Raw genomic sequence first — 16,692 nt, forward strand, 5'->3', positions numbered from 1 at the left:
TAACGCAGAGTGATGCAGAGTAGCATTGTTTTGCATTTATAATAACCTGTACAACCCAAAAAGTATGTCAAAAAACAGCTTTTTAAGGGAAAACTAAAATACTGCTCACTGCTTCAGCGTTAGAGAAATCTCATTGTAAAAAAAAATTAAAAATATTTAGTAGAAGGTTGCAGAATAATTTGAATAATTTTCAAAGCTGAAAATAGACCATTGGGCTAGAGCTTTAGTTTTCCATCAAGGTGAAGCAAAATACTTAACAGTTCCAAATACCATCACAATAGCTTCAGGTTTCATTTTTTTAAAGGAAGAAAACAACCCAAAGAATACATAAAAAAAAACAGAAAATATAAAGGCAAATATCTGTAACATACTGAAAATCTGTTATGATCTGACGACTGCCATGCAGACGAGGCGTGTGAAATACATCTCTGAAAGCGTAACACAATAAAACTAAAGTGAGACACGCTGCATGATCAGAACAGCACACAGCTAACTTTTGTTAGCTATAAACAAAAAATTGTGTTTTTTTTTACAGGATTTACTAAACTGGACAATAAATTCATTAGTGGCATTTTAAGTATTGCTCCATTAATTCAGAAGGGATTTATTATTATTATTATTATTATTATTATTATTATTATTATTATTATTATTATTATTCACTACACCCCTCAGTGATGTTGGCCTTTCATATTGTACTCAGAAATCTCCTGTTTTGTTTTGTATTTAGTTTTTCTTTTTGGCTTTTACCTTCAGAAAGAAGTTTCTTGTTGCAATCACGAGAATCGGCACCGAGGCTCCTTTCTCCCAGTGATTGAGTTACATTGTTGTTTGGCCCAGGGAGCAGCAGCATCTGCAAAGCTGAAATAATCAATGTTTAAAACAGGGCTCTCGTAAGTTGCTTGTATCAGCAAACTAATGCCGCAACACTTTTCTAATCAGATCGTTTGCATTCGACGGCCCGGATAATTCCCGTGCTCTGATTACAGCTGCGTTTGTCGCGGTAATTTCTGGATCTTCTTCTTTAAACTGTTTACCCAAAGCAAACCCTGTGGGCCTGTTTTTTTTTTTTTTTTTTGAAGCACATGTTCCATTATCTTTATTGAAGGGCAGTCATCCCTCTCTGGAGGCTCCTCGAGTGCGTGGAGCCAAGTCTGGTGTACAATTACGATCCTCCCAACGAACGCTAACTCGCGGTGATGGAAACTGCTGACAAGAGCGCTGAAGGAAAGGGACAAATGCAACCGGCGTGACGGAAAGCTCGTTGCATAGGTTGGTCGTCAATGACAGATAAGTCCTTTTAATTAACCTCGACACACAGCTGTATACGTCCGCTGATAAGGAGGAGGAACTCTGATAACGGCTGATGACTTTCAGAAAAAGAGTCACTAATCTGAAATAAAAAAAGTGTCTGGTGAAAGTTATATTTTCCGTGAGGGTATTGTCACTTTTTTTTTTATTTCATCAAAGAAATTACTTCTTGTGGTACTGTATCTTTGAAAATCAATCACCATTTGGTTTCTATTTAACTTAGTTAAAGCATATTCACTTATTTAACTCGGGATCACATGGGCACTCTAAAAATGTCATAAGATAACAAAATATTAGGTTAAAAATCAGTTATGATAGAAAACCACTAGTTTCCAATCATAACTGCACGGCAAAAGTTAAACAGTTTCACAAAATATTCACATTTTCCTTTTCTGGATAATTGCATAGACAAAGCGACCATTGTGAGCGACGCTAATACAATCAAGAATGGTCACGATGGGAAATACTTTATGAGCTACCTTACGCCAAACCTAAAAATATAAAAACGGTGAGGCACCTATTTGGCATTTCCAGTGAGGAAGGGTAGAGCAGCGGGGCAGGAATGACATGGTCAGAAAAATCTAAAACTATTATCACATTAAGAACTTTATTCTCACTATCAGACATGGTAATGGCCTCGTTATGCAACTTTGCTATTATGCAAAGACGAATTAGTCAACTCAATGTCTTGACGTGGAAATAATGAGTTTGCAGAAGAAGAATCGTTGAGGTAGAGTGGAAAAATATTTGAAAAGGAAATTTCATGATTATTCTTTGTTTTTCATGAGGCAAGAGAGGGGCGGGATCTCTGACAAGTTGAGTCACTGCCAACATAACAGTGGGGTTAACCTTTCATAATAACGCCGGAAAACTCAAGAGTTTGTTTGAAATGACAATAAGGCAACAAAGGGTCAGCTAAAAAAAATGAAAATAATTGCAGGTTAATCGCAGGCTTTTCAATGGGGCGTCTTGGCAACAAAAGTTTTTCCTTATCCAAACATTACACGGGTAAGGAATTTGCAACCAAGCTCTTTAGAAATCCCTCGGAAAGACACGGATAAACGGATTTGCTGGTGCTGGCACGAGGTGTCAACCTGAAGCGCGGCGCATTCCATCTTCCACGTCGTAATCTTATAAAACACGGCTGGACAGAAGGGGCCGTTACAGCCGTGCTAATTCAAAATCAATGCGCCGGTCGATTGCAAACACAAACCCCTGGCTCCTGTAACAACGGCGGCGTTATGTTTCCCACATGGAGCGGCGTGGGGAGGAGGCCGTGACCAAGAGGAGCGCAAACCTCCTGATGCGGCACTTTGCCCGCCTCCTCCCTCGCTTGCACGACGGGAACATGCTTATCGCTGCACCTTGGGTGCTGAAGCAGCTGCCAAAATAGCCGCCACTCAAGTTGTGAAAAGACGACGTGATTGAAATGACAGGAGAAGAACAGCCTTTTAGAGAGAGCGCGGGAAGCATTAACCTGGCTTTAAGTGTTCCGCAAAGGGCCCTGTAGCCCCCATGTCAGCCCCCACACAGCTGAGTTCCTGTGATGTTTATTGCTCTGAAAGGACAACACTGCGGCATTCGCTCCTGTTAAGCGCATGCAGACAACATAATGAAACAGAAATGAGTGATAAAACCTCCCCATAAGCCCTTGTTTTAACTTTGATGACATCCATTTGCAGTTTCGCCTCAATGACACTACATAGCGTCAAGAAAGAAAAAAAAAAAGTCCTGCCATTAATATTTATGGAAACTGCTTCCTGCCGGGCAAGGATTATTGTCCTCATTTAAATCCTACTTATGTCAGCCCTCTAAGACACAACCCGAACACACATGGGTATAAAAGTCGATTGCCGGAGTTCTATAATTTTGTTTTATTAATTTATTCCAGCATGAAGAAATAAAGAAGATCCCCTTGGGGGAGTTTCATTTGTTCCTGCATCAAGCTTGGATGGACTCGCAGGGTGACACGAGCAGCATCACAACCGAACTTCCTTGAAAACAGCACTGGGTGAACAATGCGTATGTAGGGGTAGATAAAACTCTCTCTGCCTTTGGATATCCAGGCAGAACAGAGGCAGCCCTTTATTTAAATTCACCCACTGAAACGACTTCTGGCATTGCAAAAAGATAAAAAAAAAAAAAACAACAAACGTGCGAGCAGGCCTGTTAGTCACTTTCGTCCATGCGCGGGCCTTTGTAAAATAAGTTGGGCTTCCATCTCAGTGGGGATCTCTAAAGCTTCAAGCTGTGTTTGATTGTTCATACTAGTAGCTTTGCTTCGGGAACCTTGATGTCCGTCCAGTCGATTCATAATTTCTTCCAATGTGAAATAGCTCCACAGCCTTTATGCTAGATCAATGTGCACAGCCTTTCAAAACTTCAAGGGTTTTGTGATGTAGAGATGATGAGACTATGATTAAGAAAAGGGGTGGACATTTTAAAAAAGACAGAAGTCTAATTGCCGCAGAGTCCACAACCTTAGAATTGAGGTTTCCTGAGCACACACCAAACATCAATAGTGGTGAACCAAACTGATGTTGAAATGTTCAGTCTTGCAACTGAATTTTTATGATTACTCAGTTGCAAAAGTGTTAAATTGTCAAGAAGTAATTTTAGGAGCTATAGGACATTAACAACACAATATCGTAACAAATAAAGATTGTGGTGTACATGAGAAAGCAATCATACATCCACCAAATGTCTGGAAGAAAAGTTTTTCGTCTGGCAAACTTGTTCCTTAACCCAGAGAAAACTTGACAGAAATCTGCTCAAATCTTGTGGGGTCATGATTTATAGTCTGATTAAACCAGTGTAAAACTTTGAGCCATTATTCCACAAGGTCTGCTTTGACCCAAAAAAAGAAAACACAAAAGAAGACCAATGCTAAAAATGAGCTTTGGGTATTTGAGGAGGTACCAGTCAGTTTTGCCCCCCAACACCTTTGGGTGTCTAAAGCTAAATATATCACTGCGAGTCCAAGTATATGTCAAAATCAACAAGAGGATTGCTTCAGCAGATAATTAAAGCCTTGGAAAGGCCCAGTCGGAGTTCAGAACCAAATCTGACAATAAATCTGCGAGTCATCTTAAGAATACTGTTGACAAGAGCGGTCCTTACAAACAGACAGATCCTAAATATTTGGGAAAATGTCCAAGCTACAGACTCCTAGAGACGAATTCCTGTTTGTGAATCTAAAGGTTCGGAAACTAAGAACAAGTTGAAGGGTTCTCACACATTGATAAACACTTTCAAGGTTTTGTAATGGCTTGTTTTTTAAGTCGTAAAAGCTCGGTATTTTAACAGCGGCGGGTAAACGCTTGAGGTCTACGCAAAACAAGGAAGATCGGTTGGTTATCTGTCAGCCATGGGACGCCGTGTTCACGAGTTGGATCAGCAGTCGTAGCCTCTATGAATCAATCGTTTTAAGCATTTTATAAAGTTCAAAAACAGGACAAATGAGTCCAAATTCACTTATTGTACCAGATTAAAATCAAATGATGATGTGTTTGGGAAGTGACTCACTTTAATATCCAGCCTCAAAGAGCCCTCGCAGGCTACTCGGTTATGCAGCCTGTCACTGCCAGGCAAACACACACAGTTATGGCTGGCTTGTCTCCGCGTCTGGAGGAAGGGAAGAAAGGCAGCGCCGCAGCACTGGTGACCATCTTCCAGGAGACTGGATCTATGTCCTTTTCTCTGGGACGTTTTTTTAAAGGCAGAATTCATTATTCATCTAACTTTTGGATTTATACTTTTGCTTGGTTTGGGGTAAACCATCTAAATTATTTACCTAAGATACTCTTGTATTTCTGTGACTCAATTGAAAAAGTAATCAATTAAATTTTTAATCAGATTAAAAAAAAGTACCAATCAACCATTTTGGAACACCAACAATGAGCATAACCATAGCAACCCAGCTATGGTTATGCTACAGAGAGGAAGTCTGGAAAGCAGTAATTAAGGGACGATAGAAAATTTGAGCAGACGAGCGTAGTGTGGTGCTGAATTACATAAAACCTCACCATTTTATACTTTATCCAACTAGATTATCTCTGTCTTGATTGGTCCTCTGTTTACGCATCCCAGTTTGTGATGATTGCCCCATAACTGATGAAATCTCTCATTTCCGTCTTTGATTGTGTCAAGAAAAAAAAAAAAAAAAAAAAGAGCTGGCACTGCTCGAGCGGCAGTGTCTGGTTAGAATGTTCTCAGGAGTCGCACGCAGGATGTAATCTGACATATTGGACATACAATAATAGTATACACAATGGTATTTCCATATTTGTCCTTCCATTTATCTTTAATTCATTGATACTTCTTTGGCAGCAACCTTTGTCGCCTTGAAGTAATCTTGCACCACCGTATTACGTAGGCCATAATATGGTTGCTTCAAGAGATATAAACAGTTTCCAACACATTTTTTTTCCAATAATTACAACAAGTTTTACTTTTCAATTGAAATACTGAAAAAAATGGTACAGATTTAAAGATGTTGAATTAGAAACCATCGTGATTCCTGTTGATTTTTTTTAACGCTTTATTGATTCCCTCTTCACAGGGCTAATAGCAGAAGTTCAAACAGGTGTGAAGCCCTTCTGGTTCGCTTTCAGTTTAAAGCGACTATGATGGCTCCTAAATTCCTCGGAGTTCACATCACTGACAACCTCCGCCGGTCTTGCCAACACCTTTCCGAGAACAAATGAGCTGTTTATTGCCTTATCGATTACCTCTTGTTCTCGCGCCCTGTTCCGCGGGCGTCATTACCATATTAAAATACACGCGGCTCTGCCAGAGAGCATTTCGCCTCGGCCACGATTATCTCTGGCAGTTACAGTCCCAATCAAAATGGGATTTGCATGTGCAGCAAGGGAGCCTGTGATGTGCGCTGCAGCTGTGCCGGTTCCAATTAAGAGGGAGTCGCTGTTCCATCCATATTTCATCCAGCGAGGCATTGATTTCCTGCCAATGCTGTTTTTAGGACACCTAATTGATGGAGTCATCACTTTTATGAATTAAATGCTAACATCAGAGGCCTTTGTCTGTCATTTTGCATGGCTGACTGAGCCCAGTTGTACGCGGGGATTAATCTTTGAGGTTAAAACGGGACAATGTCACTTTCAAGTGAAAGAAAAACACTCCATTCACGACGCTCCAGGTTGCATTGACACCGGCTTTCTCGTACGGCGGCTAAATTTAGCTTATCTTTGCAAAACAGTCGACGTCCTGATGCGATAACGTCACCAAACTTGACGATTTGATGCCGTCGTCAAGAAACTTGCGACCTGACTCAATTAGTATTCAAAGAATATTCCATTTTCTCATCCTAATTATGCTGCAGAATCCCCCTGCTGGGCTCCCCTTACAGAGCATTTAACATCTACTTCTATTTTACATTTCGCCGTTGTACTGAATAGCCAAACGAGACATTCAGGAGCTTTGTTCTGAAGCCATTTTTGATTCGAAGGCACAGCAGAGACATCAGCAAATCCCCCAACCAAGAAGATACAGTAAGTTCCCCCACACATACGCCGACTGGAATAATCAATGTTTTCAATCAGAGGGCACCTTATCAAAGTCCTGGCACTCCCAAATAGTGTGTCGTACCAGATCAAACATCTGGAAGCCGCGCTCACCTTGGCCTGCGCGGGGAGCTGTCAGGATTTCACATGAAAATTCCTTTTGCTTCCTTATTTCGCCGCGACCGGAGCTCATTTGGAGCCGTGTTTTAATTCCCATTCACCGATGTGGGAAGCTGTCAGCCGGCTGTCGTGGCTTTGCGGCTTTATATAGAACATTCCTAGGCCCGGTGCATAAAAAAGAAACACTACACTGTGCTTATTACAAGCTGATTAAAGGTGGCAGCGAGGACAGATAATGAAGTGAGGCGGGCAGAAAGCTGTTTACAAAACAGTTGAGGTTGATTCATGTGAAGGTGACGCTTAAAGCCTTGAACATCCTTCCTGACTGATTTAGAAACACGTGGACAGCTTTTGGGATGATTGTCACACCTGACATTTAATTTAGACATTATAGACATTAATCTAAAACGAAATATGGGTGAGTCACATTGTCCATTGATTTATTTAGGCTACAAAAACCTTACGGAAGTACATATTGAGACTCTCCAGAGTCTGTTGCACATTTCTGGTGCCATGTCCACAAACAAAACAATAGATGACAAAGTCACTTTTGTCGACTCATTTTTTGCTACAAAAAGCAATCTGATGATGACTATTGTTGAGTACAAGATGTGATAGATGGAGTTAGTTTATTATGGAAGCTATTAAAACCTAAAATAGCATCTCATTGCAAAACATGTTGCAGCCAGATGAAACATTTAAAACTGAACGGGACTGCACTTTACAATAATCTAATTGGATGGGAAACCTAATCGTTAGAAACAATCCATATATTTGTTGAGCTCATACTTATTCTATTTCTTCAATAATTTAGCAGCAACGGGGTTTCTTGAATTATGTTTGTGTTGATACATATTTTGGATGCGCATTTTAATCAAGTCCCACCACTATGTTTGGATAAATAACCTGTTGAAAGCCCAGTGATGGTAATTTTTATATTTTATGGGCATTGCTTTTCCAAACAGCTTGTTTGCTTATGACTCCTGTTTGCTGCTCTTTGCCTCTAAAAGTGAGAACTTTGAACTACACAATTCATGTTTAAGGTCCGAAATAAAAAACTTCCACACAATATACAGGAAATGTTTGGTGACAGAGAGGGTGGTTATGATTTAAGAGGTGAAGGGTATTTTAAAAAAACAACATATTAGAACAACCAGGAAGAATTTTTGTTTATCTGTGTGTGGAGTAAATGTTTGGAATGGATTGAATAATGAGATAAAAAAAATTACAAATGTAAACCTGTTTAAAAAATTGATTAAAGCAGAACTCATTTCAAAATATGCTATATAACATGTTGGTTTATGGTGTAGATGATTATATAGATAGTACTTAAAATAATTGTACATAGTTAAACATAGTGAAAAGTGGAAACAAGTTGTCTCTTGTTGATGTTCTGAAAGTCAATTGATAATACATCGACAAGTATGAGGGGGGCAGGATATTATAAGATGCATCTTCTACCTGCTCCTTTTCGAACAGAGAATGTGGAATTGCATGTCACATGGGCAAAATGATTTGTTTTACATTTTATTTCTTGAGTTTGTCTCATTCTATTTTGTTTTCTTGTTCTTTTTTGACTGTTTTTAATGTCTGTTCGAAATAAATAAATAAATGAAATGAAATGAAATGAAACTATAGTGAGATAAGGACAGGTCCTCATCGAACCACTTTTGTCACAAGTCTAGGTTAGAAGTTTTTTAATTACTGCTTTGAATGCTGATGTGCTAAAGTTCAGTCAGGCAGCTCATCTTGTTACCGTTTCTTGACATTTAAAGATTATCTCATATCTGACTTACTTTAATGTAATTTTATCTCATCTTTTTCATTTTTGAAAATCGGCAAAAGAGAAAATGGTCTAATCAAAGTATAAACAACAATCGTCCTTGATGTCCTTATTTCCAGAAATGATCAGGGTGTGACAGTAGACGTGAGAAGCCCCTTGCTTCATAACGTGGGATATTCCCATTCCATTACTTAAAGAGCTAAAATTAATAATTGGATTTTGGTAATCCAATTATTTGGACTATGAGCCGATTTATTTTTTTAAGGATTCTCAAACGTGTACAGATGTTAGTGTGAGGTCTGAACAGGGTCAGAGAACCACAGCTAGCTCTCAGATTAGTATTCTGTTGCCACACTGACATTTAAAACTTATGTATTAAATTTAGACATTAAGTTCCACTATTTGACCTTTTGACATGTAAAGGAAACTCAAGCTATCAAAACTGAATTATGGAGAAGCAGTCATATAGGTCGGACTAAATACGCAGTTGCATTATGGCTAAAGTAGTGAACGGATAGTCAGTAATGAAGAAAAACAATACTTAAAAATTAGGACAAAGATCAAGATGCTTTGCTAAATATCATGACTGTGCAGCCTGTTTCCCTGGCTGCACAGTCACATTTAAAGCTGCAGGTTCACTCCTGTGTGAGCTGCAGTAACTTTCCAGTCAATTTTACCAGTGTTGGTAAAGGTCACAAGATTCTGCTGTTTCTGAGATGCAAACAAAGTGAAGAACTGTTCCAGAATACGTAGTTCAAGGATTTCGGGACGATGCTGAAATCGGATGCAAGACAAACTAAAACTAGACTACCATCCCTTTTCTGTATGCTTAAAAAATAATAAAACATAGATAATTTTATATTAGGGTATAATGAGATTCTTTGGGTCTTTGGAACGGTTTTGCTTTTTTAACCACATCCTATTTCTTCTGGTCTGTCTTTGTGAAACTTTGTGATGAAAAGGTGATATATAGGTACAATTATTTTACTAAAATACCTTGCAAATGTATTAATAGTCCTTCAACTTTTTCAATTAGCTCAATTTGCATTGAATCTATAACTCAAACCAATTTGTCATCTGAGTGGGTTGACGTTGATGGTTGTAAGGGAACAAAATGTGAAAACATTAAAAAACAAAGTCTGGAAATGTCCTCAATATCCCTGCATGTTAGTTAAGTCTAGTTTGATAGTTTCTGGAATGGCAGAAGTATTGTGGTTTGTATGGATGCACTGCTTACTAATTTATCAAGGTATTTCGGGCTTGTTTTAAAGATCAACATGTTGGGGGGAAAAAAAGAGAACTTAGTTTGGTGAAGTTTAAATGTCAGACACTTCTATTTCCGGATGGATATCTCCGTGTCCCTAATAAAGTTTTCATGCCAGACGATTGCTTTTGTAACTTCTCTTGTGCATGTCTGTGGGAGCATCATTTTTTAATGTCCATTTTGCAGCTTCTGTTCCGGGCGAGGCTGGAGCTCTCACAGATGTTGTGTGCAAGATGTCTTAATTATTTCCCATGTCCACATCCCGGAGGCAGCCAGGATTTCAAACGCTGCTAATTTGACATCTCGACCCCGAGTGAGCGTTCCAAAAAAATCCTGTAAATTTTTTGTCAAATTATTTAGCCCTTCATCTGTGTTATATCAGTTTTTCCTCGCACCTCGGTTTTTAAAAGTGATCCTCATGTCCGTTTTTTGGGGGGGATGAATCGAGTCACCTTGAAGCATTGCCAGAGGCTGAGCGCCTGCAGGGACTCTCATTAGGAGCTACACTGAAGAAGCTTCATCAGCTGTCTTTTTCTGACAAATGTGGCCTCTCCCGCAGACTGCCACCCCCCCGCCCCCCACATCTCTCAGTCTGCATGGAATAGCCCGCCATGAAAGCTGTTGAGGTCAAACATCCACTGGACTTTCTATAACGAAACCTTCACTGACAGCTGCTGCTTTTAAACCGGCGTGGAAGTATTTTTTTTCTGTAAACTGTACGCACTAACACCAGTGGAAAGCAGTAGACTTTTCACACACTAGTTCCTCAGTTCACTGAATGCAGATGGTATTTATAAAAACCAACCTATTCTTACTCCCGTTAACATCCCAGGATTTTGTGACGTTAAAGCAGAAGGCTCTCAGATGTGTTGGAAAAACTAAAACAGGGTCAATCCAGGAACAAAAAAAAAGTCCTATAAACAAACACGGAATCCAAATTTTGAAGTTAGATTGGCTAGCATGACTTGAGAACTCTAATTGCTTCTGATTGGCTTATCAGGTCTTCATGACAACTCCTTCCCCAGCAAGTTTCCAGATCCCAGTGAGTGGTAAGTTTCTAGAAATAAAAAAAAGACACCAGCAATAAAAACAACACAACTCGGAGTTATTGCTTTTCTGGCAGCCTGATGATATACAGAACAGCTAAACAGCCTCATGGAATCTATAATTAGCCTGCATGTACGGCCTCCAAGCTACCGCTTTGACCTAAATATGGTAAAAAACTAGGTACCCAAAATTCTCACATGTAACCAACAGTACAAGACTATCATTGTGTGTCATTACTATTATTATTATTATATTACAGATTCGTCACTGTTTTCCTGCATTCACACTTCCTTGGGAGGAATTACAGCGTGTTCCTCCCTCCGGTTGCTGGGCAGGAGTGAATCCACAAAGCCAGGCTTCTTTCCAAAAACAAACGGCCGGTCGTGTAACTTTTTTTAGTGCTACTGTCCAGACTTCAGTCTGCTTACAATAGCTGTCTGCCTCCTGTTTAAAGAACCGTCAGCCTTCACTGCCAGGTTCTCGCTTATGTCACTTGGTGTTATGGATGCTCAAAAAGCAAGGCTTTTTTCTAAACCCGGGTAAAATTATAACCATGTGCCTCACACTACCACTTGTGAAATGTCACAAGGGATTTATAGTTTCAGGACTGAAATCCAAAACAGTGGAGGATATGCAATAGAGTTTCAAGGAGAACGCCGTTCTAACGTGATTTATTTTCTAGCATGCACAACATATTTTGAGGATTATTGTTCACAGCTGATGAAATATAGATAAATGCATAAATACACACATCATTTATATAGACATACAATGTAGATCTCCTCTTTTTACCATTTGGCCTTAACTAAAGAACTACGAGGCATTAGAATTTAAAAGAAAGCATGTGTGGGTGATTCAGCATTTAAGTCTGCTTTTAATGGAGAGAAACGTACAGGCACGCTAATAAAACATGACATTCAACATGATTCCAAAGATCAAATCCATGTTCTGTTCTCTGCGGTCGCACTGGATATTTTTAGATTTGCCCGGCCACGGCAAATGGTAAATGTAAAGAAAAAGGTTTGACAATCGGCTGATCATTTTTGCATACGTTTTCCCCGCCGCCGTCCAAAAACAGGTCTGAATCCTGACCATTCAGACCTTCATAAAAGCAACACAAACCTAATTTAAAAACCAGGCAGACGCTGAACATCTGATTTGCTGATTTTCCTTTTTTTTTCTTCTTCTTTAATTTCAGGACAGTTTCTATAGAACACTTTAAAACTAAATTAACTGATTCAAACCTGTGACTCTCTTCTCACATTAGACATTTACGCAAGTTCGAGATTTAATTTGCGCGGATGCTCATTTGATTTAGAAGTGAATGAACTGCTCTGTGGTTTCAGTCGACGCTTTCCCCACGCGAACGGAACGGGAACGCCGCCGAGATCAGCAACGTGTGAAACGCGGACGCTGTGTTTTCCATGTACTCTGTCCGTATAACGCACTTTTCATCTAATGCGATCAAAGCTTCTTTAAAGCGCGACTGTCTTTTTATAGCAAGTGAAAACAGGCCTCTGCTGCTGCTGCTCGTTCCTGTAGAACTAATAAGAAACAATGAAGACTCGCTCCGCTGCACATTGGTCTGTACATTTCCTCCAAAAAAAAAAAAGCCAAGACTCTCATTGTTAGCATCTGTAGTCCTTTCAACATACACTGATAGTTGCTTCATCGCCAACCTCAGGTGCTACGAGGAGACAAACGAGGTGCAAACTCTACTGGTTTCTCATAACTAGTTAACAACATTTAATGGCATTCATATAATCCCAAATGAACCTCATTAGTAGACTGCATTATAAAGAAACTAGGTCCCGAGGCGCTAGTAACCACTGCTGCAGAAGTCATTTTCAGAGTCCTCTGGCTGCTCCGTTGGAGGTTCTAAGCCTCTGCGAATTTATAGTTATTTAGTATGGATTTAGGCCAAACACGGTGCACACTGCGGAGTTTTAGTGGCAGCGATCAATCAGGGTGATCAAATCACACTGACTGTGCCAGAATTCATCAGAAAAAAAAAAAAAAAGACAAAAAGCAGTCTGTCTTTTAAAGCCAGATGCAATATGTGTTTAACAAAACTCAAAGTCGTCGAATGTGCAAACAGGAACGTCGTCGACAAATTATTTTGGAGGCTCGCTATATTGTACGGTGTGGAAGAAGTTAAAAATCATCATCCTCCTGCCTCCATGTTTAAAAGTTAGTATGTGATGGTTGTTTGTGTTTATATGATGTATTTTCTCGTTCCTCTAGCTTTGCAAACTTGCTCTTGGGCCCTTTGTCGCCGCAGCTTTCATACACCTGGTACACTGGACATGTGCAAAACTAACACAAAGTCAACACAATTGCAATTAATAACACACCATTGATCCAATCTCACCATACGATGCTGTCGGCATTGAAGGGCTTTGATTTGCGCTGCTTTGAACTGCCTTGTTGCTGGAATGAGATATAACAATAAAATGCATAGATTTGCGTCAGCATGTCTGAAATTGATGCCTTGATCTACTTTTCAAATAAGTTAGCTATAATAATTCCCCCACTGCTTGAATGCACTCAGAGTTTTGGAATTCCATCCCCACACAGACAGCTCATTTCTAAATATGTTTAAAAACAATTACATTGATTTCCACACCCTTGATCCCTATACACAAAAGTGACAAACATGTTTTAAACATGTTCCCCATAATTTCTTCACAGAATTTCAATATGAAAACACATATGGGAAGATAAGAGAGTGTTAGCAGCTTTAGCGCTTAGCTTAGCACTAAGCGTTTTCTTCATGCATAATAATGGAATTCAAGTTATCTGGATGTAACCTTCACTGATTAATGGCCAGTAGATATTGCTACTCAAAGGTCAATGCTGATGACTTTTCCCCTAAGCATAGCATTAATACACACCTGTGTGCTTCACATCATCAACCTGCCAAGACACCCGTTACTATAGAGATGGTTATATTTGGTGATGATTAAGATAATTTTAGCAATACTTCCTGCTACTTTCCCTTTAGTTTTGACTTAACTTGTGTTCAATTACTTCAAGACATTTTCTATACTGACTCTGCTTTATCACACTTGATGTTTAAGGTTTTTCAATTTCATTTTCCCCATGAAAGACGTACAACAACATGTGTGGAAAACAATAGATACGCGCTACTGTGATACATTTACACTTTTTAGCAGACGCATGCTTTCTTTTACTTCCCCTGTCCATTCTCTCAGCACTCCGTCGTACTTCCAGCTTCCAAAGGTTTTCAGATAACCCCCCTGCCTTATCTCGCACAACGCCGAATCGTACACACACACACACACACACACACTTAAATGGCCAAAAAAATCGAGGACACGCCTCACTAAGTTATAGATATGATTCATGAAAACAGTCAAAGCACATTTTCCCGGCTCCCTCTCTCCATCCCCTCGTCGCCCCTCTGAGGGCACTGGTGAATGATGATCGGCTCCAATCTATAATAGGTTTTCATGGCTCCCTCGGATCAAAGCGGCTTCTGCCAAGATGACAACATCGTCGTCCGCGGGGCGCGCATGGTCATTCACGAGTTTGATGAACAAGAAAACCGTATCACACAAATGCCACAGCTGTCTAAACTGCCAAATGTGAACCCAATTGAAGCCTCCGGTGTACCGGATTTGCATGTTTTTTTTCTGTGGCACCCTGCCTCGTGTGTGTATTATTACTTACAGGGTAACATAAGGGTTGCTCATTATAACTGGAGTTGTGTTTAATTGGTGCAGCTTGGAATCAAATACCTTGTTTAATGGCATTTAGAGAGGAAGTCAACAAAAGACTGGTCGACTTAGAAAAAGGTTTTATTTTTCAAAAACACCAACTGAAGTGTGAACATTTTTAAACACGGGCACAAATTTGTTATCTCAGCTTTTAAATTAAAATCTGACGTATTGACGAAAGCGGGCTAATTAGTGTCTGCGTCGGCAGCAGTTCATACAAAAAGTTACAGCCGAAGTTTTCATAAACCGACGCCGCTGGAAGTCGCTAGCTGTTGATAATCGCAAGCTCTGCAAACTAAAGTCAACATGACAGAAGCAACAAGCTGTGAGACGGCAGCAGCTGCAGTTCAGCAAATATTTCAAAAACCCAGAAATTTGGAAACGTTAAAGTCAAACCCAAAAACACGAACAGAAAGTTATATCTGAGAGCGTCAATCCTCGACAATTGCTGCTGAAAAACAAAATGCGTGTGCTTTCATCGCATGAAAAGGGAATTGGTTCTCTCTCCCAAGGCTGCAGATCAAAATGATGTCATTTGGGTTTGGAAATCTTGGTGTGGGAGTTCTTGCAGGTTGTTTATGACACTTGTGCTGGCCATAACGTTTTCTTGCATGGGAAATACAAGAAAATACAAGCTAACATTGGCTTGCAACAACAACAACAACAACAACAACAATGCTGTATGGAAACATTTAAGAGTTAATAAAAATCCTCCACACAAAATCACACAAAACCAAAGCGATTGTTAGGTTTTATATTTTTGAAACTTGGCATTAAACACAAAAGCTAACAACACACAGAACATACAACCATCGTTTGAAAACCCTTCATGCTCGCTCCTACAAATCGCTAACAGCTAATTCTCAGCTATCCCAATTCATCTCAGTCTGACAGAAGAAAGAAGAAACTAGAGGGGTGGGGGGGTTATTTTTGAAGTTTGAGCCGATAGACCTTTCAGCTTCAAATCGGACAAAAGCTGCAGCTGATTGGCTGGTAGGCTACGAGTCAGTCTGGATAAGGATTTTATGCCTACTTCAAAGGAAAATCTAGGACCTTGGGAAGATAAAGAAGAGAAATACTCTGCAATTGCTCACCTGATCTCAACTTGGTGGAGCTACACTATGCTTACGGAGAGCTAAATGAAAGGCAGGACGAGCCACAAACCAACATCTGAAGACGTCTACTCTTAAGGCTTGGCAAATGAGGGAACCAATTTGTGGGTCCCGTTTCTCTATGGGTGCACTTTTAGTCCAATCTGAATGCAACGGAGGAGTCTTTGAAGTTGGCACCAAACTACATCTGGAGACCCACAGACCTCATCTGAAGATCACCAAGAAGTGATTCAGCAAACTCCAAGGGGCATCTTTGATCTTTTATTGAAGAGAAAGTGCAGCGAATAAAAACGGTAATTCCTCAAAAATAAAATGAGCAAGACGGAACCAGTAAAAAAAAAAAAAACACACCAAAAATCCCCAAAAGACAGTACAGTAAACTTCTCAAATATGTGTGTGTGTGTGTTTTCTTGTGGAAATAATAATTGAAAAAAAAACTTCTTGCTTCAGTTATGCTGAGGTCCATGCGTTGGAATCGCCGTCCGACGCTGGGACGGCTAAAACTTTTAAACAAGGCGAAATCGGGATGAATCAAGGAGGAGGTCGACAGGTGAGAGGAGTGCTTCTGCCCTTTTCCCAGGCACACAATGTAGATTAAAGGTGGGATGAGGCGATTCGGGGATTTGTTTCTCCACCAAGGGCCATTTAATCATAGCGTTGATAATAGGAGCCTCGATTAGTTGCCCCAGGCGATTCCTGGGCTCTGTTACCCTTAGAACAATAATGCGTGAGCAAGGAGCTCCCTTTGAAGGTGACATTTAGGGGGGGAGAAAAAGGTTGCCGCAGTGCCACC

General features: G+C 40.0%; 1 long non-coding RNA gene across 1 annotated transcript in view; it reads right to left on the reverse strand.

Moving 5' to 3' along the window:
* The window catches only part of LOC103476031 (uncharacterized), a 165,895-nt gene that overhangs the window by 5,461 nt on the left and 143,742 nt on the right, over positions 1-16,692 (reverse strand). Inside the window, exons 2-3 of the long non-coding RNA XR_535394.3 lie at positions 13,419-13,477; positions 751-861 (exon numbers count right to left, since the gene is read on the reverse strand). This is a non-coding gene — a long non-coding RNA (uncharacterized LOC103476031). The remainder of the gene's footprint in view (positions 1-750; positions 862-13,418; positions 13,478-16,692) is intronic.

This window comes from Poecilia reticulata, chromosome 2 (genome assembly GCF_904066995.2).
Source record: "Poecilia reticulata chromosome 2, P_reticulata-male-v2, whole genome shotgun sequence".
Classification (NCBI taxonomy): domain Eukaryota; kingdom Metazoa; phylum Chordata; class Actinopteri; order Cyprinodontiformes; family Poeciliidae; genus Poecilia; species Poecilia reticulata.